Source organism: Dermacentor andersoni, chromosome 9 (assembly GCF_023375885.2).
Source record: "Dermacentor andersoni chromosome 9, qqDerAnde1_hic_scaffold, whole genome shotgun sequence".
In the NCBI taxonomy this organism is placed as follows: domain Eukaryota; kingdom Metazoa; phylum Arthropoda; class Arachnida; order Ixodida; family Ixodidae; genus Dermacentor; species Dermacentor andersoni.
Window position 1 is genome coordinate 125,830,780 of NC_092822.1, and position 25,792 is coordinate 125,856,571.

Consider the following 25,792-nt stretch of genomic DNA (forward strand, 5'->3'; position numbering starts at 1 on the left):
CGAATGGGTTGCGCCCATAGCTTTACGCTGCCCCACCCTCCTAAACACGAATGTACCGCGCCAACTGCACTACTCCCAGCTTGCTCGCATCTTGCTCACTGGCTCCTTATTCAGTGCAGTTCTGCCAGCAGTTTGATCGCTTGCGTTCGTCTTTGTGTCAAAATTGTTCCTGGCCACGCGGTTTCTCAGCCTCGTTTGACTTTCTGCCGAAATGGAAGCTGGCTGATCCGTCCGCTGATCATCAGCAATGCATGACGCTGCCGGTAAAAAGAAAGCGCATGGCTACAGATTTGGAAACTAAATGCTTCTAACGGATGAGACAATCGTCACGAACATGATTGCATCATATAGCGACGGCGATGATGGCAGTGATAACGCGGTAGGGCAGGCCGCCTTAATGTTGTCCTCACAGGAGGGCTGGCAGACGATTTAGTCCTTCCAAGGCTTTGTTTTCACAAGGAACCTTCCGCTGCACTATGTAGAGCACCTGGGTTCCTCGGAATAAGACGTAGGCAAGCTTCGTGTAAAGCATGCAAGGCTGACGGACATGGGGTTTTCTCGTGCAAGCCAGTGAGATGTACGTGGTGAGATGCTTGTGACGATCTCGCCTCAGTGTTTCTTCTGGATTTCTCAAGCAGACAGGTTGTCATGGCAGCCTTCTTGCAATTTTTTAAGGCCCCTTTTGGGGCCACCAAAGCGATGCCTTGGTGGTGCTTGCATATTACTTGCCACCCATGACCCCGTTTGCAGTTTATAGCAGTGCCATTCTTTAACGCCAATAGTCAGGGCTTGTTACATGCGATCAGAGCGCCCAGGAAGCAGTTAAACGAGTGAACACAATCAGCAGCCAGATGGAGGAAGGTGGTGGGGAGGGGCACCACCATTATAGTTTTCTCACAACAGCTCTGCCATCCCCCTATTTTGATTTTTTCATGCAACCCAGTTATAACAATTATCAGTTACAACGATAGAATTTTTGTGGCATTTGAGTATTATTATAAGTGGGTTCAACTCTATGTGCGAATTTGGGAGTGAGTACAACGAGGTCTTCCTGTGAGATGCCGTTGACTTACTGTGCTGTAAATAGGTGCCAGCACATCCTACCACTTGTGTCGAGGTGAACAGAAAAAGCTGCTAAAGTGCAAGCTTACGCCTGCACTTATGCACCCTGGACAACATGCTGTCGTTGAAGCATCATGAAAGATGATATGCTTCAGCCTTCCAAAAGAAAAAACACACATATGGCGTTATATGGCAAAGCATACAAACCTTGACACTGCTAAAAGAACTTGACTTGTTTATAGCGTTGCCAATGCTCAAGTGGTCAAAGTCAGAACTGGCTGATGATGACTGGCTCTGTCAGTGACAGGAGCCACCAGTCCGTACATGCAACAAAGCACAATTTGTTTATTCCTACCATTTTTTAGAAGATAGAAACCGCACACTAAGGACAGAAGGATTGTCAAAGAAACAACACGAGTACTGATTCGCAACTGAAATAAAATTTCAGTTGCGTGTTGTTTTTTTCACCATCCTTTCAGTGCTCTTTCTAGATTAAAGTGGGAAGTTGGGCGAGCTGGTATACATTCATAATGGGAACAGCGCGAACAAGACCACAATGGAGTGAAAGGACACAGGACGAGCGCCGACTCACAACTAGGTTTACTGAAACACATATCAGGTATATAAGCAACACAAGTCATCACACGGTCAATCTTTCTAGAACTCACCCAGCTCTTGATTTTTTAGCAGTCCCACCATGTTGCAATTTACAATGAGGAAGGAGCAGTGTTGCCTGCCTAAAACAACTGCCAATACAGATAGAGGTATTGCAAACGGTGAGAGCGTACAACAGAATTGGAAACATGATGAAACCAAACTGCATTTATGTTTATGACAATGCAACACAAGACAAAATAAAACAATCTTCAAACGAGCAGTCACGCATTATAAAAAGGACATCAGGGCTCTGATTTTGTAGCCGTGCCTTTTCCGATGCTATTCATCTTCAGGCTTCGTCTGTAGTCCAAGTGACGCGCCACTGTGTTGCCATTCACCCTGAATAGTGAATTATAAGAGTGACATAGAGCCTTTGCTACATTGTACTGACCAGCCTTTTTTATTGTTATGCAGTAAAAAAAGGTAACGGGACCTTTGGCTGTCTGGAATTATAGTCGGGACTCGAAACATTTACTCAAAAGCCGGTACTGCCATGCTGAATTCGCGACAGTTGGGAACCCTACTTGTATCTTACCAGAGCAATTCGATAGAAAACCACGAAAGAAAGTAGCTATTATTATAAAATATTTCAACAGTTGAGAAAAAATGAGCACATCGGCTTGATAAACAGATATCCTCCACGGCAGCTCAGTGGCTGTGGCATTCTGCAACTGATCAAGAAGTCACGCATTCGTTTCGTGACTGCATCGGGCATATTTCGATGGGAGCGAAATGCAAAAGTGCCCATGTAACTGATTTCAGCACAGGCGTATAAAACTCTGGGTTGTAAAAATAAATACCTCCACTGTGGCATCTCTCCCCCCAGAGGTTCTTGTGGACTCCATGAGTCTCACCAGTTAAACGATGAGCAAAACGAGAACAAGGTGAAAGCAGGAGCGAACGTTTCGACAAGTGGACTTGTCTTCTTCAAGGCGACATATGCTTCCCTCGCCACATTATATATAGGTGGGATTCTTCTAAAGGGGAGAGGGTGTAAGGCGGGTGGGTGCCGCAACGAGTGAAGGTGTGTTAGCGTGTTGAATTGAGAATAAAGGAGTGCTGTGCCCAATGCCGGTGACACGGCTATCTGCCACTCACGTGTAAACGGCCGTGTGTCAGCCGGCGTGTCAATGGCCTGCACAACACTCCTCTATTACCTGTTTCACTGGTGGTCATAGGCTATCGTGTCTCTGAAAGAGATAGTAGAAGGAGCGGCAGAAACCAGTGCTTGTAAAAAAAAAATTAAAGAAGAGAAAAGGAAAATACTGAAATGCTATAAATAAATAAATAAAGGCAGAAAAACGTAAAGAAGAAGAAAGAAAAAGGAGAAAAAGAAAGGAAAAAAGAATGCTAAGAACCAAACAAATGCTGTTGCCTATAGCTTGAAATTTAGCGTAGCGAATAGATTCTAAAGCTCCCTTTGAAACGTTTATGCCTATTGGTTGCAATGTCTTCAGTTTATGGATAAGGTATGATTCTCTGTATTTTCTTTCTCGTTTCGAACGAAAATTGGACTGTAAGATGTAGAGTTTAAGTTCATCAAAGTTATGACCTAGTTGGTTGAAATGCTCAGCAACGGCTTTGGGAAGCTTTTAAGCTGTGACTGCGTGATGTCCGTTTAATCTGACGTTCATTAACTGTCCTGTTTCACCGATATATTGTTTCTTACAGAAGGAACATTCAAGCATAAATATCACATCCAAACTTGTACAAGTGAAGCTAGATTTGACTTCATTTGTTTAACTATTTGCGGTGCTTTTAATTTTAATGTCACTTTGAAGGCGCCAGCAGGTTTTGCACCTGGGGCGACGAGATGCTTTTATTATGGGGGAATGCTGTTGGCTGACTTTTGCATGCACTAACATGTCTTTAAGGTTCCTGTTGCGACGATAGGTAACCCTAGGTACACCCGGGAACGCTTTTCTTAGACGCTCGTTACTTAATAGTATTGGGTGGTATTTTCGTAGGATGTTGTTTATGTTTGGGAGTGCATTAGAATATTTTGTTATAAAGGCCAGCAGTCTGTCAGATTCTCGTGTGGGCTGTTTCTTCGCCAATTCCGGCTGTGTCCCCAATCTTGACGCCTTGGTACCGCCTTACCTTAGACGCCTTACCTTAGTAACTTGCGATTCGCTGATGATATTGCCTTGCTTAGTAACTCAGGGGACCAATTGCAATGCATGCTCACTGACCTGGACATGCAAAGCAGAAGGGTGGGTCTAAAAATTATTCTGCAGAAAACGAAAGTAATGTTTAACAGTCTCGGAAAAGAACAGCAGTTTACGATAGGTAGCGAGGCACTGGAAGTGGTTAGGGAATACATCTACTTAGGGCAGATAATGACCGTGGATCCAGATCATGAGACAGAAATAATCAGAAGAATAAGAATGGGCTGGGGTGCGTTTGGCAGGCATTTTCAGATCATGAACAGCAGGTTGCCATTATCCCTCAAGAGAAAAGTGTATAACAGGTGTGTCTTACCAGTACTCACCTACGGGGCAGAAACCTGGAGGCTTACGAAAAGGGTTCTACTTAAATTGAGGACAACGCAACGAGCCATGGAAAGAAGAATGATGGGTGTAACATTAAGAGATAAGAAGAGAGCAGATTGGGTGAGGGAATAAACGCGAGCTAAGGAAAGAAGAATGATGGGTATAAGAAGAGAGCAGATTGGGTGAGGGAACAAACGCGAGTTAATGACATCTTAGTTGAAATCAAGAAAAAAAAATGGGCATGGGCAGGGCATGTAATAAGAAAGGCAGGGCATGTAATGAGGAGGGAAGATAACCGATCGTTATTAAGGGTCACGGAATGGATTCCAAGAGAAGGGAAGCGTTGCAGGGTGCGGCAGAAAGTTAGGTGGGCGGATGAAGTTTGCAGGGACAACATGGCCACAATTAGCACATGACCGGGGTAGTTGGAGAAGTATGGGAGAAGCCTTTGCCCTGCAGTGGGCGTAGCCAGGTTGATGATGACAGTGATGATGATGATTTCTGCAGTGTTCACATGACATATACACCCATATGATTAACTTCCTTGATACTAACAATTTCTTTAACCAATTCCACCATAGATTCCAGAAGGGACTAACTCATGATCTACACTCAAATCTCGATATTAACATATAAACTGACGGAATTTTTCTTCACTTTGCAAAAGCATTCGACAAAGTAGCTCGTCAACGACTGCTCATAAACCTTTCATGGTTAACTCTACATCCTGCAGTATTAACATGGGTTGAATAATTACTTACAAATTGCATGCAGTCGGCATACATCAATAACAACACTTCTGAGCCCCTACATGTAACGTCAGGCATACCTCAGGGCTCTGTATTAGGCCCCCTCCTACTTCTAATATACATTATTGATCTACCATTACATGTGTCGTGCAAAATCTGCATTGATGCTGATGATTGTGTTATTTATCACTCAGTTACTAACAATAATGACCAAATTGCTCTTCAGAATGACTTAAATATTCAAAATTGGTGTCAACATTGGTTAACAGGCCTAAACCCTACTAAATGTAAAGCTATGGCATTCTGTCACTGTTGTAACCCCTTGGCATTTCCATACGAAATTACTGACCAGCAGACTGAGAGTGTAAACAATTATAAGTACTTGGGTATTACCGTCTCAAATGATCTCGACTGGTGTGTGCATGTGACCAACGTGATCTCTTCCACTAGCAAATCAATTAGGTTCTTACGCTGTTACTTGAAGAACACTCCACAGCATGTGGAATTCTTAATTTATAAGACCCTAATACGACCCAAACTAGAATACGCATCAGCCGTTTGCAGCCCTCACTACGATTTCCTAACCAGTGCCCTTGAGGCTTTTCAGAATCATGCCATTCACTCCGCTTTTTAATACGATATCAGCGTAACTTCATTAAAAGCAGAATCTGGCATAAAAACAGGTTTTCATTGCCATTTCATTGCAAGCTTATCATTATTTCATACATTTTACTACCCCCCAGCATAGTAAATCGTGCACTATATATCTTGCCACCATCACGCATATCCCACTGCATAGGATATTCCTTAAAAGTGGCTCATCCACAAGTGCGTACTATCACCTTTGCATCTTTCTTCCGTCGAACAGCCAAAGACTGGAATGGCCTTGTGTGCAGCATCATTTTTATTTCCAGCTCATCTGCCTGAATAGAAGCACTTGCTCCATATTATGCCTGATAACAGTGTTCATCTGATATTCTTTGTAACCCACCTCTTATGTAATACCCCCAAGAGGGGTCTTTAAGGAAATAAAGTGAAAGTGAGAAGTGAAACAACACATTCTACGACGTGCCACTGCGATGGCAGTGGCAGCCTGGTTGGAGCCATCAAACTGTATTCAAAGAGGGGGCAGCCATTTTACCACTGAGTTCTCTCACGTGCAGTGGGAAGGGCTTTCTTACATAAGGTCAGTTGTTGAACAGCAGAGAAGAAGAGGTCTTATTTATGGTAGGGTATGCTGGGTGTTCACTATCTGAATGCACCTTTAGGAGATACGTGAAAGCTAAATATGTTCATTGAAGGTGAAGAGACCGCTGGCCCGACTCAACATTCAGGCTCTCTATAGGACTTGTTCTGAAGGCACCAGTTCTAAGGCGGATACCAAGATGGTGACTAGGGTCAAGCATCTTCATAGCAGTCGGTATAGTGGACTGGTTCACCATGGCACCATAGTCTAAACATATGAGGCTCTTAAGTAGGTTCATTAGACATTTCCTATCACTACCCCACGCTGTATGTGATGGGACCTAAAGGAGTTTTATTGTTATTAAACACTTTTGTTTGATATGTCTAAAGTGTAGAAAAAATGTTAGTTCTGAATCTAATATGACACCTAAAAATTTGTCCTCTCTGTTTACTGGCCTGTGCTGTCCATGTAGTTCAATGCTGGGTCTGAAACAAATCCTCTCCTTTGTGAGAAAAGAACACAGGAACTGTTGTTCAGATTACGTTTGAAGCCATTTTCAGTGGCCCATTTAGAGGCATTGTTTAGGCCAACCTGAACCTGTTGCTCACAGATTGCAAGGTTGCAAGACGTAAATCCTAACCCCCGTATTCAGAAATGTAACTTAAGTTGAAGCCCATGCTTGACTTGATTTAAATGGTGCCTGGTGTTAACGAGCCCAAAGACGCTCACTGCACTTTCTTCGGCATGTTCATGACCGGCATCACTTAGATCAAGCCAAGCACGGGCTTCAACTTAAGTTGCATTTCTGAATACGGGAGTGACTGTATTTCATCAAGGTAGGCACAGTAAAATGTTGTGGGTGGTAGTAATGTACGGAGGGAGTTCATTTTAACCACAAAGAGGATGCATCTCAGCACATCTTCCTGTGGCACTCCAGTTTCCTGAATAAATACTCGGGACAGGGTATTACCTATGCTAATCCGAAATGTTCTATTTGAGAGGCAGCTCTGAAGTTCAGCATGTTTCTCCCAATTCCCATGGGAGACCAATCTTGCAGGATTCCATACTGCCACGTTGTCATAAGCCTTCTCCATGTCTAAAAACACAGAAAGAACTGCTTGTGTGTAAATGTGTCTCTAATTGTCGACTAAATATGGGCAAGGTGATCTGTTGTCGATGTGCCTTCCCTGTACCCACATTGATATGGATCTAATAGCTTGTTGTTCTCTAAGAAGTGGATTAGGCACTTGTTTAGCATCTTTTCAGACTTTACGGGGACAGCTGGTCAATGCTATGGGTCTGTAGCTGCTAGCCAGGGATGGGTCCTTCCCTTCCTTAAAGGGCCCCTCACCAGGCCACATAGCAAATTTTGGTTACATGCTGGAAGTTGTTACATGCCCTCTAGGAAGTGTTCTCCTGCAACAATTTTTCAAATTGGTTCATTAATAGCCAAGAAATAAACATTTCAGTGCTGCAAACCTGTGATTTCAGGAGGCAAGGGCCACTGCCAAGAGAGAAACACTCTCCACTTGCCCCATCTAGTCTTCACAAGCAAAATTCCTTCCCTGCGTACCCCCATACTGGAGCTCGAGGATTGCATAACGTATTTGGCCCCACCTTCATTTCTTTTTCCCCACTTTTTTCCTATGCAGCGCACTTCCGATGACAGTGTCGTGCACGAGCTGTTGCGTTTGTCTCGATTTGCACAGCACACGCTTTTGCAAGCTGTGCATGAGAAAACCTCACTAACGGTAGAAGTCAGTGCTATGTGAATACCGAGGCAGACATAAGCAGTTCATAGAGCATAATGGCGCATTGGGACACAGTAGAAAATGACATACTTTTGTTGTCTCTGTGTGTGACTGCATGACATGGGAACAAGCAGACAAAACGGAAGTACATCTCTCTTGGTGCAGTGTGCAGTAAAACAAGAACATGCAGACCTTCGGGTTGTGTGTTTTATTATTTCTCTAAACTTTAATTCGTCTATTCAAGTGACAGATTACACAAATAACAGATGTTGCCTTGAATAATTCTCAAAGTCTCGTATCACTATGAGCGACGTCACAGCACTGCGATGTACGTAGGTGCACTTATGCAATATACGTTGACTGTCCGGCTGGGAGCGCGGCACCCATGAGGAGAGGGGCAAACGCCGTTCGGTTTGAAATTTCAGCTCTTTCCGTGGCGCTTAGCGGTGTAACACTTAGCAGACACGATCCTTAGTGCACATTTTATGCACGGTGCTTGTCAGCTCAACATGGCCAGACCTGGTGAGGGTACCTTTAACCCGTTCGCTTTCGCGGCTTCGACGGGCAATCCCGCGAGCTGTACCGCGCAACTTTCAGCGTCACATACTGCCGTGTATGGCGTCGTAAAGAAACCTCGATAGCACCGGCTACTGCATCCCACATGAACATTTTTTGTTTTATTTTGTTTGGGAATGTTTTCTGGAAGCACTGCACTCGGAGTACCTTGCGAGTGTGGAAGGTCTTGAAGCAGACGGGCATGTGAAGTGCCACTCCACATTTCTCGCACTCCTACTGGCTCTCGCTCTTCTTCCCCTGAGCTTTACAGACATGACATTGCCTGGATGGATTTTGCTTGATTGCGTTCGGTGAGATTTGGCGAGGGAAGTGAGCCCACTCACAGGCTTCTAGCCGCATCGGTGAAGCACCAACAGGCAATTTGCCTCGTCGCCGGTATCCCGGTAGCACAGCCTCTTCGATCAGCTGTTCTGCCAGGTCGACTTTCCAGTCCGTGTAGCTCACTCGCTTTCCTGTAATCTTGCCTGATAGGATGTAGCTGTTATAAACAGCGATATCCATGATGTAAAAAAATATCTTCTTGTATCCTTTTGCGTACCTTCGCATTATAGGAAAAGAAGCGAGCTGTTGATCCTTCTCGATCCACACCTCCCATTCCACGGTTGTAGTCCTGCACAACCTGTGGCTTCAAAACAGGCAGGCCACTCTGGCGATTTTTCTTGCCAGTGTCAGTCACACTGGCTGTGTTGTGACACGTAGAGAGCTTATTGACAGGCTTCCTGTCCTGCCATGTCAAAGCCATGATGCCTTGCGAGAAGAAGGCCTTGCACTCGCCTTTTTTTTAGCTTCATCTTTTTTAGCTCCTTGGGCATGTTCTTACGGTGCACCCTAACAGTAGCCACAGCATTTGGTCCTGCTTGGTTTACGTGAAGGAAAAGGAGTGGTGAAGAATACCAATTGTCCACGTAGATTGTGTGACCGTCCGCGAGACGATCGCTGACTAGGCTGATGACGACGGCCTCGCTACACAACATTCCAATGGCAGCGGCAGTTTGCTCACATTTTCCTGTATAGACAGAGAAGTTCAGGCAGTAGCCACTAGCAGATATACACAGCTTATAGAACTTTACCCCAAAACGGGCTCGTTTTGAGTGGTTGAATGGCACGTACGTGAGACGACCATGAAATTTCATCAAACTCTCGTCCACAGCAAGACCTTCTTCTGGAGAGTAGGCACTACCTATAGACTTGATGATATAGTCCAATACAGGTCGTAGCTTCCCCAGCTTGTCATCAGATGCTGCAAGGTTGCTGTGACAGATGTAGATATCGAGAGAACGCCCAGAAACGTTGCCTGGGCATCACCGTCGCAAAAAATGGTGTGTAGATCACACTTCTTTGTGAGCAATATGCCTGGATGCTGCTCTTTCGTACCTGGCTCATTAGCACACACAGCGTGAAATAAACTTTCATCTCTCCTGGTGTCGTCTCATGCCACGTGGGGTCCAGCTTAGAAGCCTGTTTCTGCCTTGCATACGCGTTGCTGTGCCTTGCAATCATGTCCCAAAAATCATCTCCAAGGAGAGCGTTCAACAAACCTAAAGCACTAGGACTCTCATCTACTTTGAGCTGGATCACTCGCTTGACTCCAGGACTTCCGGTAAAAGACAGTTTCGAAACATTATCTGAACGGTCTTTTTCTTCCCACTGCCAATCTTCATTTTTTGGCTTCTTGGAAGGCGGTGGGGAGGAGAGCGGAGTGCCTTCAGATACACACAGATTGCTTTCACAACCCCTGCTGTTCTCACCGTCACTCTCATCATCGCCACTTTCTTGGTCCGAGGTAGCTTCTGGATCGTCAGCACAGTCACTTTCATCATCACTTTGGAACACCAGCTCGAGAATTTCCTCACACGTGAAGGCTGTTTTCCTTCGCGATGCCATGCTCGATTCTCGAGACGCAGCGAACGACTCAACAGAAAAAGAGGAAACGCCAACTTCTTTTTTTTCTCGAACCAAGCTCAAAAATAGTGGACAACTATGTTGTCCATCTGGTGTTAAAAAGATGAAACAACCCAACAACAGTGTAGAGGGAAGCGCCATCTATTGGGCCCTTTTAAAAACGCATTTCTTCCAGAGTTTGGCCTCCCGCCAGGGGGCCGTGGAGTTCAGCAGTGTCTCACATGGGCTCCCGCTTCTCGTGCTTCTTAACCCGGAACAAGGCCAGTGAAGAACCCAAGTTTTGCACTGGTGCAACCGGCAAGACAAGAGTAACCGGCGGACACTAGCCACTTTCGGGTGAGTGCACCCGAAAGTGGCTAGTGAAATAACGCTCAAGATATCAAGCGTTATTTCCGACGACCGCCTGCCCGCCCGGTTAAGCCTAACGCCAGAACCAGCTCCCGCAATCTCATCGGCAGGAACACCCTCACGACGCGCGCCACGTGAGCACGAGCACACGAGCGCTCGCCCACACCGCGGAGAAGAGCCCCTACGATGAGCCGAGAAGCAGCTGCTGCAAGCGAAATGTCAAACCAGAAAGAAGATGAAGCAAATGCAATGCAAACAGACCGGACGGAAGAAAACACCGGGGAAGGTACCTGGAACTATGATGCAGAAAGCAGCCGAACAATCGAAGCGGAAAGCGCCTGGATCACAAGAAACAAGAACAGGGTGTCTACCAAGTTGACATTTCCAAATTCCCTGAGTTTTCCAGGTTTTCCCTGAGTGCCATTGCAAATTTCCCTGAGTGATGCAGAACTATGTTTTATGTGAAGACGGACTGAAACCATACCGCCTGATGCTGTTACTCTCTAGTAAGCACATGAAAAAGATAAAAAAGCGACTTAATCCAATTTGAATACTAAGGAGCAGTGTTTATGTTATTCAAAAACAGAATAGAAGGCAGGGGTTAGTAAAATGCACAGCAAATAAAGTGTCTTCGAAAAAAATTGCAAATGGGGTCGGACATTATCAAATACGAATAAAAAGGAGATGCATATAGAAGCAAATATTTTCTAATATGAGCTATTTCTATCAACTGATAGCAACCTCAGTGGGATGAGGCCCAAACTCTGTCACAATTGAGATTCTCTCTCAACAGCTCGTAAGTCAACCTCAACAGTCCTAACATACTCTCAGCCCGCGCACGACGCCCGAGTGTTGTGTTTCACTGCTTTAAAGAGTTTATTTTGGTTTGGATGAGGGACACCTGCATCTCGGCATAAGCCAAAACTTTATGTTTTAAGCTCAAGCTCCTTCAATACGGCGGCAGCAAGCTTCTTTTCTCGTTTATTCCTCAATGCGTAGGTCCCTTCTGTTCTTTCCGCCTTCCGGCACTCGTTCACCCCAAGGACCATTTGAAGCATCTTGATCAATTGCACAGTCCACGACCGATTCTTCAAACTCCCTAGGGGCCGCGAAAACGTCCGAAAAATCGGCCAGTTGGAAAAAAATAAATGTGTGTCATTTACTGCCCTTAGGGGCTCAAACCGCCACAGGCACGTTCGAAAACGCTCTGAAGGCCTGTCGGTACACATATTAGGCATACCGGTGCTCGTACTCTGACAGGAAATACCGGGTGCCCGGGTGTATAATTAAGGAATACATACTGTGTTCCGTGGCAATAGCCCCTTCCCACGCTTGTTATGCTTCACTGCAATACTGTTGCGTAAGCTTTACCAAGTAACATTTCTGTACAGAGACGAAGCTGACTTTCAGGAACCGGCATTATGCAGCGCACCGTGTTTTCTAAGTTTCTAAGCCAATCGCGAGGACCACTAAGGTGGAGTCCGTGCCATTGCTGACAGCAGCTAATTCTTTCAATAAAAAACTCGGCACCCAACGGCAAGAAGCTTCATAGCGAACGTGGAAGCAGCTAGGCCTAGCGTTGCCGCAGTGGTGGCAACGGGTGCCAGCGGATCTGCGTGCGAGAGAGCCGGTTCGAGGTGGCGAAGTAATCAAAACGGCAGCGGTGGTGCCTTTGATTATTGCCGTTTCGGACCTGCGGTCACGGCAAAACGTCCGGAAAATCGGACGGCAAAGAGTTCTTGCGTCGGAAATTTCACACGTTCTGATACGTTGACTCTACGGGGTACGTGGCGGTGCCGCGAAGCCGTCCAAATTATCGGGAATCCGGAAAGTCGCTCGTTGACTGTACACTGGCAACTCCTCCTGCCGACGACAGGGCGTCAAAGACGATTCATTATGATTCCTGTCTGCTACTCGAGCCAGCATTACCGCAACTTTCGACCCTTTCAATAAAATTGCCACTAATTTTCCCTGATAGAGGCCCAAATTCCCTGAGTTTTCCCTGACTTTTTCCAAACTACTCAAAATCCCTGAGAATTCCCGGTTTTCCCGGTTGGTAGACACCCTGAAGAAAGCCAAGAAGGACACCTCGAATTCAAAGATGCCGGCAAAAAAACCAACTGATGAGCAAACACCCGATGTAGCACCTTCACAGCAACAACGCAGACCCAGGATGCCACCCCTGCCACTTGATGACTTTAAGATCGTCTACAGCCCGCAAGCAGGTCTCAACCTCGCCAAATGGAATACCGTCGCAGTCATGCACGCCATCGGTAGAGCGAGTGGACTATCGCAGCAGGACTTCAATGATAAAGTACGCGTACAAGTACAGAGAATAAAAAATTTAATCATCGCAAGCACGGCCGACAAGGAAGACGCCAAGCTGCTGGTCAGCATCAACAGAATACAGCTCGGAGGCACTTACCACAACGTCAAAGGCAACATACGAACCCCTGACGACGTCGCCCGAGGCGTCATCAATGGTCTCATACCAGGAACAAGCACCGCAGAACTTATTGCAGGAAATCGAGCACCGGCACGATGCACCGTCCTTCACGCCTGAATGATGGGTCAGTCGACTGCGGTAGTCGTATTCTTCGAAGGACCGCACGTTCCCTACTACATCATCTTCCAGAGCATAGACATCCGCTGCAGACCACATCGCAAGTCAGTGCAGTACTGGCCGCACCTGTGGCAACACGGGACACCGCCAAGACGTCTGTCCGAAACCCATCCCAGATTTTTGCTACAAGTGCGGCAAGACTGGACAATCACAAGACCATGACTGCAAACCGACCTGCAAGCTCTGCGGAGAAGCGCACGAAACTGCAGGTACAGAGTGCAAAAAGAGACTGAAGCTAAGCCCTCCACCCTACAATATACGGCAACAGCGCCTTAACAGACTATAAGAAAGAGACAACCGCTGGAGCTAGCAGTGAAGAGTTCCCAGAGCTGGGCATCTCGGCCACCAGCTCGAGCAATGTCAGTGCGGGCAGCTCGCCCAGGCGCAGCAGCTCCAAGCCAATACTGCGAAGTGCTTCGCGCTCACTTTCCCGCACTCGCTCCCGCTCAGTCAAACGCGCAAGCTACACCGATGCAGTAAACGGCTCGAGTGACTCGGGTGGTACGAGCAGCTTGGATGCATCGGCCGAAGCAGCAGTCATACGGGTAGTAGAAAACAAGCAGCAGAACCAGCAGAGCAAACTGCAGAATCAGCACAGCCAATTGCAAAGCCAGCAAAACCTCATAGACAAGCTACTCCGCAGTCAACAGAAACAGCAAGAGCTCACCAACAAACTGCTTCAAAAATGCAAAGAACAACAAGAACTTACAGACAAGCTGCATCAAAAATGCCAGGAGCTCGAAAACATAAACAGACAGTCGGGAACGACGTTGACCAAGGTCGACATTGAAGCCATAGTAGATGCAAGGTGCCTGATATTTCAAGAAGCCTTTATGAAGAACATTCACACCACAATGGAAAAAGTTGTCCAATCAGCAGTCGAAAAAACAGCCGCTACCTTCGAAAACAAGATCGCCACGTTAAACGCCAAAATTGATGGGATCGCACCAAAGCTCAGCGATTTTATCGCGCATGTAAACACCAACATCACTAAAGCACAGCTCGACAATTCGCGCCCCACGACTCGGAAGAAGGCACGGGCGAACAGCTACAGCGACTCTCACTCGGTCATTGCCCACTCGCGATCGCCGACGCGAATTCGAATCCTACGACGATGGCGACCGCTAACCACAAGGCAAAGAACCAGCATTCAACTATACGCATATGGCAATGGAACTGTCGATCACACCGCCCTCGACACGCTAATCTACAAGAATTCGTCAAGCTGAATCAACCCGACGTCATAGCACTACAGGAAACCAACACGCAGAACGTCCGACTGCAAGGATACGCCACATATGCACAAACCCAATGAACTGCCATACTGGTGAAGAAAACTCTCACAGCCCAAAAACATGACGTAGAGAACACCCAGACCGAACACACCTTAATCGATGTTTTACTGGAACGAAAGACGCAGAAAAGCCTATTCGTGGCCAGCGTGTACAGCCCGCCTCGCGACCAGCTACCGGACTTCGATCACTTTGTGCGAAAAATCAGGAAATCCACGAATGGACACCAACTTGTCATAGTGGGAGACTTCAACGCCTCGCACACGGCATGGGGCTATCATACCACCACAAAGAAGGGTGCTAGAGTGCATGATGCTGCCCAGCAACATCGACTCACCCTCTGGAATGATCCTCTCCAGACTACGAGAATTGGAAACAGCGTCTCCAGGGACACAAACCCTGATCTAACCTTTACTGCGGACGCCCCCTAGGCAGAGTGGAGTCGACTCCAGGAAACCTTAGGCAGTGATCACCATATCCTCCAATTAGATGTAGCACACACCCGTAAACAGACCAAGACCGGAATTGCATGGCTAACCGAATGCAAATCCTTTAGGGACAAGCTAGATTCCAGAGCAAGCATAACTGACATTGACGAGTGGCTCAAAAATGTATTAGACACAGCAGAACGTTACACCAAGATTATACAACTCGATGCCGATACACCCGCAGTCGACGCGCACCTCCTCCCTCTCTGGGAGGCAAGACGTGGCCTCCTGAAGAGATGGAAGCGACAAAAGCTTAACAGAAAGCTAAAAACACGTATCGCTCTCCTTACCAAGCAGGCTCAAGTCTATGCGGACCACCTCGCCAGGCAGAACTGGCATGCTTTCTGTGACAAGCTACAGGGGACTCTGAGCACAAAGAGGACCTGGCACCTCCTAAGCGCACTCCTAGCCACTGAACCCACCAAAACGAAACAGAAGCAACATCTTCACAGTCTTATCTACAACCACGCCAGATCAGAACACCTCCTGCGAGAACTACAAAAGAAACTATGCGGAGACGCACCCTCTACCGCGTCAACTCGCAGCAAAGAATACTCTGGAAAACCGAATCCAGAACTCGACTGACCCTTCAAGCAGGCCGAAATCCACGTAGCCCAATCCAAGCTGACTAGAAATACTAGCCCTGGTAAAGACCGGATCGTTAACAAACACCTACGCAACCTACCGCCGCGGGCCACCAAGGCTCTGCTCCGTTACTACAATGAGTAATGGGAGAAAGGAGAACTGCCTGCTGTGTGGAAACACTTGGACATCACCATGATCCCCAAGCCCAACAAACCTCTCAGCTTGGAGAACCTACGCCCAATTTCCCTCACCTCGTGCGCGGGAAAGCTTTTCGAACATATGGTTCACGATCGCATTACCCAGTACCTGGAAGACAAGGGCCACCTACCAGACACCATGTTCGGCTTCAGGCAGCACCTCTCAACACAGGACATGCTCTTACAACTAAAAGAAGGCCTTCTAGATCACCTAAACAATCGAAGCAAATACTCCATAGTGGCAGTAGACGTCAAGGGAGCCTTTGATAACGTTAGCCACGATGCGATCCTCAACAATCTCGAAGACACCGGCTGCGGCACTAGGACCTACGCATACGTCAGAAAATTTCTGATGGACCGCATGGCAACAGTTGGAATCTGCAACATCCGCAGTGAAAGCTTCCTACTTCCAAACAGACGCACCCCGCTAGGGTCGGTCATTTCACCGCTACTCTTTAACGTAGCTATGATCAAGCTACCCCCTGTCCTCGAGACCATACCATATCTGTGTCACGCGATATATGCTGATGACGTCACGCTCTGGACCAGAGCTACGAACGTTGGAAGGCAAGAAAGTAGCTTACAAGAAGCCGTCGACACCATCGAAAGTTATCTCCGAAACTGCGGTCTCCGCTGCGCCCCAGAGAAGTCTGAGCACCTCGTCCTGAAAGCAAGAACGAGAGGCCGACCACCCAACTACAAAGAGCCCGAGTAATGTAATACGCCTGCAAAGTAATACGTACACGCACGGAATGATAATGCATCGCCTCTACCCGACGCTCTACGGCTACCTCTGCCCACTCTGCAACGTACCCGACACTCTGGCACACTTGCTCCTGGAATGCCCGTGGCAGGAAGGCAGCGAAATGCAACCAGAGACGCACGCAAAACGAGCAATAGAAGCAAACGAGCTATTCGAAACGTGGGAGGTCAAGCTAACCCTCGGGGACCTCTGGAAGATCAACGACAACTCGTCGCCAGGGCCATAGGGTTCCTGGACTAAGGAGCCTTCCCACCTTAGGGTGATACCCATCCTCGCTCAGGACACTGTTTAGTATAATAAACATTTCTTTCTCTCTCTCTTGGCCTTGGCCGAAGCGGCCAGCGGATCGCCAGCTTCGGAAGCGAATGGGTTAAGGACATAATAGCTTCCATCCAAGAGGAGGGAACGTGCCCAGCTGCCCACATAGAATCTCTCAGAGTGAAGGTGCTTTATCATTGCACACATGATGCGGTCAGGTCCTGGGGATGTGTTTTTATGGAAGTTGAGGGCTGCATAGAGTTCAGCTATATTAAATGGAATGTTGTAGCCCTCGCATGCACTACATTTATGCTGAAGTCGCTTCCTTTCTATGAGCTCCTTGTGCCTTTTAAATTCACTTGAATAGTTTGCAGAGCTAGATACCTGTTCCAAGTGAGCACCCAGTGAGTCCGTGTGTCTTCTAGCGCATTTACTAATGACATTGGATTCACCTCCTAACCTTTTAGTTTTTTTACTCTATTCCAAGATTTTTCTGATCTGTATAGGAGTTTATTTCTGACAGGTACATTTGCCAGCTGTCCCGTTTAGCCTGTCTGTGTGTTGTTCTTCGGTGCGATTTGACCTTTTAACATTATTAAGATTTCGTGCAGTTGATGCCTCTCTTAAGTGTTCCAAAGGGTTGTTTTGGTTTTTACGAGTGTTCCTGAACTCCTCATTCCACCTGTTCATGCTGGTGTATATGACGAAAAATTCAAGGGTTTTCAAGGACTTTCAAGGCCTTGGGTGTGGATTTTCAAGCACCACATTGTCAGCACCACAGAGGCTTGAAATGAGAGACCTTGCGGAAAAAGAGGAATGTCACTGTAGCCAATGTTTAAACAAGGGGACTTGTCTTCAGACAATACCATGGCTCCAGCAATATTTAAAGCGTGTTCATTATTCAAATATTCAGAGCGTGTTCCTTATGGAACGGGTAACCACAGCTAGAATTCCAAGATCCTGGTGGCGTACCAACTATCTCAGTGAACGGTGTTGTGTCTATGCTGCGTAAACTCGGAGATAAATAATCTACCGGTCCCGATGGGCTTCCAAATGCCTTTCTGGACCCGTTTTGCAGCACAGGTATCTATTTTCCTAACGAGGATCTTTCAAGTTTCGTTACTTTCGGGTGATGCGCCGGAGGGTGGCCTGCGTTGTGCCAATTCTGAAAAAAGGGGACAAGCTAACCATTTCTAATTATCGACCAATTTCAATCATTTCCTCTTGTTGCAAGTTGCTTGAACACATAGTTTCTCATTATCTTAACTCCTATCTTGCTGAAAATAACATTTTATCACCTGTGCAACATGCCTTTCGGAAAGAAATGTCCACTGTGACACAGTTAGTTACAACAATTCATAATTTTTCTGCTGTGCTTTATAAATCAGAGTAAATTGATGTACTTATTTTAGATTTCCGCAAGGCATTTGACACAGTTCCCCACAGTAAACTTATTTATAAACTGGAAAGTATTGGCATCCCTACTTATCTTGTTAATTGGATTAATGCTTATGCAACATTTATTAATTTTGATTAATGCAACAGGACACAGTTCGTAGAGGTTAATGGTTGTAAATGTGAAGTGCTTCCAGTTACATCAGGTGTAGCCTAAGGAGGCGTATTAGGCCCACTGCTCTTTTTAATTTATTCAATGATTTGCCGGCTGCTATTTCCGAAAATGTCTCTGTCAGGCTTTTTATAGATGACTGCATTCTTTTTAAAAGCATAAACGAGCGTAATGAGCATTACGTCTTACAAAACACGCTATTAGCCGTTCATCAATGGTGCCTTAAATGGAACATGCAACTTAACCTAGATAAAACTGTCATCTTGCAAATTTCGTGCAAAAAGCAGGTTTCTCCTTTCTCTTACAGCCTTCTAAATCATATTATTATGGAAGTCACACATCATAAATACTTAGGGGTTACAATAACAAACGATTTAACATGGTCTGTGCATATTGCAGACATTTGTTCCTCATCATTTTCCAAGCTGTGCTTTCTGAGGCGGAAGTTTAGAGACGCTCCAAGTAAGCTTAAACGTCTTGCATACATAACATTTATTAGATCAAAATTAGAGTATGCGTCAATTTTATGGGACCCATTCATAAAGAAGGACATTTACCAGCTTGAGATGGTGCAAAGGAAAGCAATTAGGTTTATGTATTACAAATATAGAAGGCTTGATTCACCTACGACACTAATGAAAACAAATCGCGTCCAACTACTTCAAGTACATAGGAAAATGTCCCATTTGTTGTTCATGCATAAACTTTTAGCCCATAAACTAAACATTTCGCATCCCACAGTACTTAAACAGCTATTGCCTAGACACACCACACAGGAAGCCATTTACTGGAACCAATTTTTGCAAGAACTGAAACCTTCAAACACAGTTTTTTCCTGAGGACCGTTTCCGACTGGAACTGTCTCTTGGAGGCCATTTTCCAGTCACCTAATTTTGTTAAAGCTCTAGAAGAGCATTTGTTTGAGTGAATGAGTGCTGTATATGTGTGTATATGTGTGTATGTGTATAAATATGTATATGTGTATGTGTATACATATTTTTCTGCTTGCTTATTAGCGGCAATCTCTTAAACTGCCGTTCTTTTTTCTTTTTGTATCACAGTGCATTTCCGTGCCTTGTATAGCCCCTCCTGCATGGGCCATAACTGTTGGCCTGCAGTATTCTGAAATAAATAAATAAATTTCCTTTTTCAACCATCTGTCATCATTGTTTGCTAGAGTTACACGGATGACCACTTTGAGTGTGATACAAATGCAAACATTCACTAAAGAAGATCAACCAAGCAACAAACACACACTGTCTTTAGGTGGCCCTACGTTTCTGAATTTTTACATCAACGTCCAAGATCTCCTGCTGCTTGCCCTTGGCAGTCTTCCTTAGGTTGTTTGCCTTCATGATGCAAGTCGGGTCACTGGTTGCCTCCACTTTTTCTGCATATGAGTCTGCTGAAGATGTCGATTCGGCAACAGCGGCTTCTAGTTTCTTTTTCTTCCTTCTCAGAGTTTCGACCTCTTCCTCAATGCACCATTTCTTCTTCTGTATCGCACCTTTTGCTTCTGCTTTTTCTGTGTTTCCAAAAAGGCATGGTATTGGTTTCTTGCAGAAGCTACAGATGCTCTCAATTCCTTTGTTATGGGCACATTGAAAATGCCACCTGCTACATGTACAGCATCACAGATAATGCGCTGTGAAATGAGAGACACATCTTTCATGTTTTCTACTGAAACGTGGTGATTCCCACTGAATCCTCTCTATGCTTGCTTGGCCATGACTAAGTGCAAGCAGCAGTTTTAAAACGCTCCAAAGCTTGGTGTATGCTGAGCCAACCTTTAGAAGTTCATAGAAAAACTTGTCAAGTGTAGGCGAGCTTCTTTCAAATAGCTGCAACTCATGTTTGCGCTTCTGTAGCAGCTCAACGAACTGTGCAAGCACAGTATCCCTTGAATGCTCATGCATTCTGTCTGCTGCATTGTGTGCATCCAGATCTTTCTTTAAGCCTTCAAGACACTCATCCGGCTTCGATCATATCTGCCTGGGGTCTTGTGAAGAGAGTTAGGCCTCTCACAACGGGATATCGCAAGGGGCTCTTCTCCAGGATCTTTTTTGTGACACTTAGTAGAAACTGCTTGCACTGCATGGGAAATGAAAATGCAGCTTTCACACTTACTTTGTGGTTTTTAAGAAGCTGCATGGCTGTGTGACCAACACCTATCCTCTCTATTGGCACACGGTTGTTTACACATTCAAAGTCAATCCTAAGGAAGCCAGTGATTCCCACTGATGAAGAGGGAACAGAAGACTTAAAAAACTTTTTCAGCAATTTCCTGACAATATTCTCAAGGTCCTTTGCCAAAAACAACATAACTGGCTTATTTGTCTGAAAGTGTCAAAAATGGCTGGAGGGTCATCGCAATAGTGAGTGCTAACTTGAGCTTTGCTACCAATAGTGGATCACAGCAAAAGTCGCAATGATTCTCAAAAGAAGCACACTTGGGAAGGTTTACTTCCTTGCTTCTTGCCCCTTCCACATACTCTTTAACGTCAGGACAGAGAAGCAGAACTCACTCTATCATCGGGACGTTCTCAATCCACCGATGTGCAGAGAACTTGACAGGAAACCGAGTTTGTCCAGTGACAGCTACAACCTCTCGGCAGGTACATCAAGAAACAACCAGCTCACACTTGAGAGCAAATGTCCAAGCTCCATTTGCTTGCTGTAAGACCTACCTTGTAAGCATTATGCACAGTGTGTAAGCTGCAGCTGCCCAAGTCTAAGCCCCTCAACTGATAGTTCTTCTATAGGTGCTCCTGCAGGCCTTTGATTGCCTTGAGATTCACATTGGGCCCATCCATTGACGTTTGCACTATATTATGTAACGGAAGTGGTTCAAAGGCATCAAGTAGTTTTTCTTGCAGGTCTACAGCCCTGGCACAGCCCATAAACACGCATGTGAAGTAGTGTACGGTGACCAACTGTGACGCACCCCAGTACCTTAGAGTGCGTTCATTTGCTTTTTCTGGCAATTCTCATTCAGAGACTCGCCGAACAATACAATGTTGTAGTCGCTGTCCTCTATCTCCCACTGCAGAGAGGACAGAAGAAATGGCCTCAAACCATGGCATTGCATGTGAAAGCTTGTCCCACCTCACTGTCTGGAAATATCCTCTTAAACAATTCAGTCACATGTGATGACTAATGGTATGAATAGTGCGATGTTATAACTGTCAATGTCCACAGAATTTCTATGTCCATCACAAGTTCATCCTTCTTGTATGCATCCATAAAATTTGAGTACTGGGACAGTGCTAGCTGTGGTTCATTTGGTTAACATTCTGATATAGTCAGGAAGCTCTTTATCATGCAGCTACTCCCGGTGACCTGCATGTGCTCTCTATGCTATGCACTTCTTAGGTGGCTTTTTAGTGCCGACACCCCCATTGCAGTGACCTCAAAGTATTTACAGCAAACTTTGCATTTTGCCTTGTGCGGATTTGACATGTCCAGCACAAGCCACTCTTGGTAGTTGTCGTCGTTCTGCCATGACCGCAGAAATTTGCATTTTCCATGCATTGTTAGCATGCACATTTACTGGCGCACACTATGCTGCAAATGCAGAAAATGTTACGATACCACCGTATATGCACACATAAGCACTACACGTGCACTACTTGTTGCGCTACATCCGTACATGCACACATGAGCACTACACGTGCACAAAATGTAATTATTCGACCACGTAAACTGCACACAAAGTAGCGGCCATTTCTCTACTCAACTGGAAAGTAACACAGAAAATGGTGGACAAGCCAGTGTCATTGTGGCCAGACGTTTGCAAGTGTCTACTAGGCACATGCTTACTTGACTTTGTACGAAACTTACACCATATCTTTAACAAAATCACAGCGTGAATTCCGGACACTTAAAATTTTCTTAAATACAATGATTGGAAGGTTATTAAAAATAAAAATTTAAGAAATTCAAGGATTTTCAAGGATCTGCTAAGATTCCAGGACTTTCAAGGTTTTGAAAATGACCTTTTCAAATTCAAGGGTTTTCAAGGGTTTCAAGGACCTGCATGAACCCTGGCCATGGAGTGCGTCATTTACCAAAAGATCCACTTGTTTGTGGGACAGACTTTGACACAGCATCAATGATAAAAGCTGTCAAGTATGCCGCAGCATTGTCTATACTATAAGCCATTATGCCATCTCTATATCTCGCTTCTATATGTATATCTCGCTTACGATATGTGGGTGATCTGTAGGTTTTCCAATCGACTGAGCCCATTTTCCAGCGAAACGAATACGCTGGAGTCTCAATGTATTGTGTGTGGTTTAGGACTGTTTAAAAATAGTAACTACGATAGGAATTTTTGACGACCTTCCAGTCGAGATGTCACAATTTATGCTGATACTATGCATAAATCTATAAGAGAGTAAGATTTATGTGTGGTACTGTAAAATGTATGTTCTCTTTTATTAGGTAACACTGCCCCAGAACATAAAAGGATGTTCTGAACTATACGACCTCTTAAGTCGCAATGCGAGTCACCCCAGAGTGTGTTATGGACATGGAGGTCTCCTGTTAAAATGAAAGACTCAGGAAGCTGATCAACAAGTGCTTCACATTCTCTAAGCTTCAAATGATAGTGAGGTGGCACATACAATGTACAGACTGTCACTAGCCTGTCAAATAGTATGGCCTAACTGCTGCGGCTTCATAATTTGTTTGTTGATTGAAGTGTTAACAAGCAACAGCCCTCTGAGTGATACTGTTGGCCATGCCACCTGATGCAGAATCGTCATCATCGCGATCTTGAAATACAGCATACTGTGCTAAGAAATTGTGATGGGTTGATTTCAGGTGTGTCTCTTGAACACAGAACAGCCTCGGGTTATGTTTATGTATCATAATTCAGCTCTTTTATGTCATCTAAATCGTAAAATTATGCAGAATGCCATGAGCATTGCACTGGATTATTTGTGTGTCCATTTTGTTCAATGAAAGGTGTTCTGTGTTCAAGGATGAAGTTGCGTCTTATTAAACAGGACAACCTTCCGGCCCTCTTTAGGGTTTTTTGTTTTTCCTGAGGCGATACGAAGAACCGCAATGCTGTTTCGCTGCCAGTGTTATGTCCATGGCCTCCTGGGCAATGTTGCGGCATACTTGACATATTTTATCACTGATGCTGTGTCAAAGTCTATCCAACAAACAAGTGGATCTTTTGGTAAGCGATGCATTCCATGGTGGGATGAGGCATTCAGGAACACTCATAAAAACCAGAACAACCCTTTGGAATACCTAAGAGAGTCACCAACTGCAGAAAATCTTATTAATCTTAAAATGATCAAATCGTACCGAAGAAGAACACACAGACAGGCTAAATGGGACAGCTGGCAAAAGTACCTATCAGAAATAAACTCCCACTATACAGTTGCCGGGCTCTGTTCCAGAGTGGGCGGAGTAGACTTAACTACTACCACCATCTGGGTAAGCACCACAGCCGAGGGCTCGCTACACGAGGACTGGACAAGTGGTGGGCGCTGGTGCAATGCTGCCTCCTTAAGATGTGCCGTAAAAAGCTGAACATCTTGCGACCTCCTTCTGTATATGCACAACTATGCATCATTCCTAAAGTATGAAATAAACTTCAATTGAATTGAACTGAATCTTTTACAAGCTTCCTTGAATGAGATATTTTCTCCGACCTTAAGTCTTTCGTTACCACGCCTATTCAAATCGATCACCAGGGAACGAACCTTTAGATCACTGATTTCGACATGTTGGAGCTGTTTCTTATCCACTTAGTGCCATTTAGCAGTTAGTACAGGCACTGAACTTTCAGAACGAGTTTAAATTTTCACGCTCTAGCGATGTTGTGATTTGCGACGGACCTTTCTGCAAACTAATGTGCTTACATTGTGGCAAAAAAAGGTGTGGCTGTCACCTTCTGCCGTGCTCGAGAAAAAAGCATGCTGCTCATGATTATGCTACACTGTAGCATCAAAATTTTGTAATCAAATGACTCCCAGCCAGTCAAGAATTTAATTATATCACTGGCTTTGCCATCTGACAGTGCTGAGCAGTGATAATTAACCAAAAATGGTGCCAGCTGTTCACTAGTGAGCTTTAGCTTGGAGTCCGAGTCATTTTATTCTGCCAAAGTGTATTTCTGAAGGTCCGCTGCATGTCCAACATGTGGATCTGGCATTTTCAACCAGTTTTCAAGAGTTTCGGTTTTGCTTCTCTCGTGAAATCCAGGCAAGGGGCGCTGCCGGTGTCACCGCGATGTTATCGAAAGTTGCTCCCATGGCGTCGACCCGCATGGCTGCATCGCGAGAAAAGGGTCGTGCTCGAAACTATGCTGCACCCGCATTTGAATTTTGTGATAAGGACTCGAGTTATGGTTTTGAAGATGACAGCAAAGCAGATTCAAGCTCTGATGGCGACAATGTTTTGAGTCAGCATGGGACATCGACAGCTATTCACCGGCGAGTTTCCTTTAAGGTCTTGAGCGGTCTCCGTCCTCGTACGCGCTTATCTGCCTATTTTTTTGCACAGCCTGAGAGCTCTACTGATTACCTTCAGGTTGCATACTTCGCTTGGCTATGATATGCTGCCTTTGGCAGCAAAGAAACTTCTGCTCATGCCAAGAAGGCGCCCATACCACATCTTGGCCCAGCACTTGATCAGCGCAAGACAGTTTACAATGGCGTGGGATTTCTTTCTACTCTTCTTCTCTGCAGAGGTGATAAAGACAACCTGTAAAAATTCAAACAGATATGCTTGAATGCATAATCTTGTAGTTGCTTTGCTATGCTGAGACCGATCGGTCCTGGAAGAGGTGCACGACTCTAGATGAACTGGTGAAGGTGTCAATAAGTCGCAGGCTGCTTTTTTTGTTGTGACGATAGATTTGATTTTTTACAGGTACTGCTCCAGGAGGGCACATGTTACTGGCAAACGGAGGACTCAGGACAGCACCTGAGATTATAATAAAGGAGGCGGCGCAGAATCTCCAGGGCACCCAAGGGGTAGCGGGGGGATTAAAGATGGAAACGGGGCGGTCCGTGGGTTGGGGCCGCGGAGGCCAAAGCGTACCAGGGGGTGTTCGCATAAAAAATTGGCTGTCCGCTATTGCGGACAGCTGATCATATACATTCTTGGCATGCGCAGGCCTCGGCGAGCCCCAACCCATGGACCAGTCCTGGTTCTAGATTTGATGCCCCTGTTGCCTCTTTGGTGTTCCAGAGGTGCCGCCAATAATTCAAAATAATGACACATTGTTACAACCAGTAAAAACCCGATTGAATAAATACAGTTACGTCCAGCCGC

At 45.5% G+C, this 25,792-nt stretch overlaps 1 protein-coding gene and 1 pseudogene across 3 annotated transcripts in view; both read right to left on the reverse strand.

Moving 5' to 3' along the window:
• Positions 1-25,792, reverse strand: part of LOC126529733 (TBC1 domain family member 25-like) — a 170,594-nt gene that overhangs the window by 82,529 nt on the left and 62,273 nt on the right. The gene's annotated exons all lie outside the window — the stretch shown is intronic.
• Positions 8,432-9,285, reverse strand: LOC140213184 (piggyBac transposable element-derived protein 4-like; annotated as a pseudogene).